Source organism: Hordeum vulgare, chromosome 1H (assembly GCF_904849725.1).
Source record: "Hordeum vulgare subsp. vulgare chromosome 1H, MorexV3_pseudomolecules_assembly, whole genome shotgun sequence".
NCBI lineage: Eukaryota > Viridiplantae > Streptophyta > Magnoliopsida > Poales > Poaceae > Hordeum > Hordeum vulgare.
In genome coordinates this window covers 412,219,926-412,223,769 of record NC_058518.1, presented here as the reverse complement: position 1 = coordinate 412,223,769, position 3,844 = coordinate 412,219,926, and positions in this window count along the sequence as shown.

Genomic DNA, 3,844 nt, shown 5'->3' with positions numbered 1-3,844 from the left:
GTTTCTATCATCCTTCTTCTTCTCCTTAAGATGACTCGGTGTATCAGCATTAATTCCTTGAGAATCTTGATCAATTCTCTTAGAATGGCCTTCAGGATACAAAGGTTCCTGAGTCATTTTGCCTCCTCTAGTAATGACTCTGACAGAGTTGTCATTTAATTCATTGAGCAAGTCATTCTGAGCTTTAAGTACTTGTTCTACCTGAGTAGTAATCATAGAGGCATGTTTACTCAGAAGCTTCAGATCATTGACATTTCTGTCTACACAAGCAATTAAATGGCTAAGCATACGAGTACTTTGTTCCAAATGCCTGCTAACATAATCATTGAAACTCTGTTGTTTGGCAACAAAGTTGTCAAATTCATCAAAGCATAGGCTAGCAGGTTTGTCAAATGGAATATCACTCTCATCAAACCTACACAGAGAATTCACTTGTACTACTTGTATCGGGTTATCGAGACCGTGGATATCTTCGATAGGTGGTAGATTTTTGACATCTTCAGATCTAATGCCTTTCTCTTGCATAGATTTATTGGCTTCTTGCATATCTTCGGGACTGAGGAATAGAATACCTCTTTTCTTTGGAGTTGGCTTAGGAGGTGGTTCGGGAATAGTCCAAGCATTATCGTTGATCAAGATGTTATTCAGTAGGGTCTCAGCTTGTTCTACAGTTCGTTCCCTAAAAACAGAACCGACACAACTCTCTAGGTGGTCTCTAGAGGCATCGGTAAGTCCGTTATAGAAGATATCAAGTCTCTCGTTCTTCTTAAGAGGGTGATCAGGCAAAGCATTGTGTAGCTGGACGAGCCTCCCCCAAGCTTGTGGGAGACTCTCTTCTCTGAGTTGAGCAAAGTTGTATATTTCCTGCAAGGCAGCTTGCTTCTTATGGGTAGGGAAATATTTCTCACAGAAGTAATAGACCATATCCTGGGGACTACTCACTCATCCAGGAGCAAGAGAGGTGAACCAGGCTTTAGCGTGATCCTTTAAAGAGAAAGGAAACAGCTTAAGGATGTAGTAGTGGTGGATCTTCTCCTCACTAGTGAAAAGGGTGGCTATATCGTGTAGTTTGGTAAGATGGGCTACGACCGTCTCAGACTCATAACCGTGGAAAGGATCAGATTCGACTAGAGAGATTATCTTAGGATCGACAGAGAATTCATAATCCTTATCGGTGATAAAGATAGGTGAAGTGGCAAACTTCGGGTCGTATTTCATCCTAGCTTACAGAGATTTTTCCTTCCACTTGAGAAGTAATTTCTCAGCGTCATAGGCATGCTTACACGCAAGAAAATCCTCAGCTATCTCTCCCTCCATAACGTAACCCTCGGGTATATCAGGCAATTCATATCTAGGAGAGCTAGATCTAGCAGGAGCAAAAGCAGGTTCTATCTCAATAGTATCGACAGTTTCAGAAGCATCACGAGCATTGGCAGTAACTCTAGCAATATGAGCATCAAGGAACACCCCTAGTGTAACATCAGGCAAAGTAGTATCTCTAGCAGTATCAAGCATAGCATCATCAGGCATAATAGCATCTCTAGCATCATCAGGCATGGCATCTCTAGCAGTATCAGGCATAGCATCTCTAGCAGTATAAGGCATAGCATCTCTAGCATCATCAGGCATAGCATCTCTCGCATTATCATGCAAAGCAGTATCAGGCATAGCATAATAAGCATCATCAAGCACAGGCGACATATCAAGATTTCTAGCAGGAGGTGATGTCGCAAACTTACTCATAACTGAAGGTGAATCAAGTGCAGAGCTAGATGGCAGTTCCTTACCTCCCCTCGTAGTTGAGGGAAAGACTTTGGTTTTCGAATCCTTCAGATTCTTCATAGTGATCAGCAGATATAAATCCCAAGTAACTCAGAGAATATAGCAATACCTCCCCGGCAACGACGTCAGAAAAATGTTGATTGGCACTCTGTGGCAATGGCTAGACGAATGCTATTCTCGATTGCTCAACAATTAGAAATTGTCTTGCAATAACCCACCAGCGTGTGGGATCGAGGAAGTTTTCGAGGGTAGAGTATTCAACCCAAATTTGTTGGTTCGCCTATAGGAAGTGAGAGGATACTCTCAAGTATTAGCTGCTGAATGTGTCAGATTCAACCACACCTGAAAGATTAATATATGCAAGCAAAGTATCAACAGCAAAGTAGTTTGATAGCAACGGTGTAACGAGTAGCAGAAGTGGCAAGGAACAGCAGTAGTGACAGCAGTAGAAAGTAGCAACAGTAGCAAGTAACAGCAGTAGCAAGTAGCAACAGCAGCAAGTAACAGCAGCAGTGGGACAAACTCGTAGGCAATGGGTCGGTGATTTGTTTGGATGATATTCATCATGCAACAGTTATAACACAGAGAGATATGTGGCTAGCTCCCGTTCGTCAATGTGATGTAGGCATGCATTCCGTGTGTCGTCATACGTGCTTAGGGAAAAGAACTTGCATGACATCTATTGTCCATCCCTCCCATGGCAGCGGGGTCCAAAAGGAAACTACGGGATATTAAGGTTCTCCTTTTAATAAAGAATCGGACCAATGCATTAGCAATTGGTGAACACATGAACTCCTCAAGCTATGGTCATCACCGGGAGTGGTTCCGGTTAGTGTCACTCCGGGGTTGTCGGGTCATAACACATAGTAGCTAACTACAACTTGCAAGATCGGATCTAAAACACATATATATAGGTGACAACATAATAATTTCAGATCTGAAATCATGGCACTCGGGCCCTAGTGACAAGCATTAAGCATGGCAAAGTAGTAGCAACATCAATCTCTGAACATAGTGGATACTAGGGATCAATCCCCGTCAAAACTAACTCGATTACATGATAGATCTTATCCTACTCATCACCGCCCAGTGAGCCTACGAATGGATTACTCACGAACGATGAAGAGCTTCATGGAATTGGAGATGGAAGAAGGTTGATGATGACGATGGCGACGATTTCCCCTCTCAGGAGCCCATAACGGACTCCAGATCTGCCCTCCATGTGAAGAACATGGTGTGGCGGCGCCTCCGTATCGCAAACGTGATGAATTCTTCTCTTTTTTATTTTTTCTGGAACGAAGTTAATTTATAGAGCTGAGATTGGGGGCGGCAGAGCCACGTGGGCCCCACAAGCTTGCTAGCCGCCACCATGGGGGTGGCGGCTACAGGGCTTTTGGCCCACTGGCCCATCCCCTCCGTGGATCTTTGCGCACGTATTTTTCATATTTTCCAGAAATATTCTCCGTAAATTTTCAGGACGTTCCGAGAACTTTCATTTCTGCACAAAAACAACACCAAGGCAATTCTGCTGAAAACAGCGTCAGCGAGGTTAGTTCGATTCAAATCATGCAAATTAGAGTCCAAAACAAGGGCAAAACAGTTTGGAAAAGTAGATACGATGGAGACGTATCACACCCGGATGGTGGGCTTGGGAACCCTGCGCACATCGTTTGGGGCCGTGGCGGAAACCTCGGCCGAACTTCCGTGCGGGTTACCCTCAGATAGGCGATAGACCTGGACTAAGTATTAGCATGGTTAACGGTCGTGGCCGACTCCCTCGCTGGGCTTCCGCTTGAAGGTTGCCGAGGTGCATGACGTGCACATGGCGATAAGTGGCGAGAGCGTGTGTGAAGAAGTACACCCCTGCAGGGTTATGATCTATTCAAATAGCCGCGTCCGCGGATATGGACTACTTGGAAACATATGTTGTTCATAGATAACTATAATGTCTACTCGTAAAATTGTCAAGATAAGTGTGAGTGTCGTGGACGGCATTTCCGAAGGGAGACGGAATGATTCCACGATGGAGTATTGTTGTGGTGTTAGCGGACTTGTGTGCGAG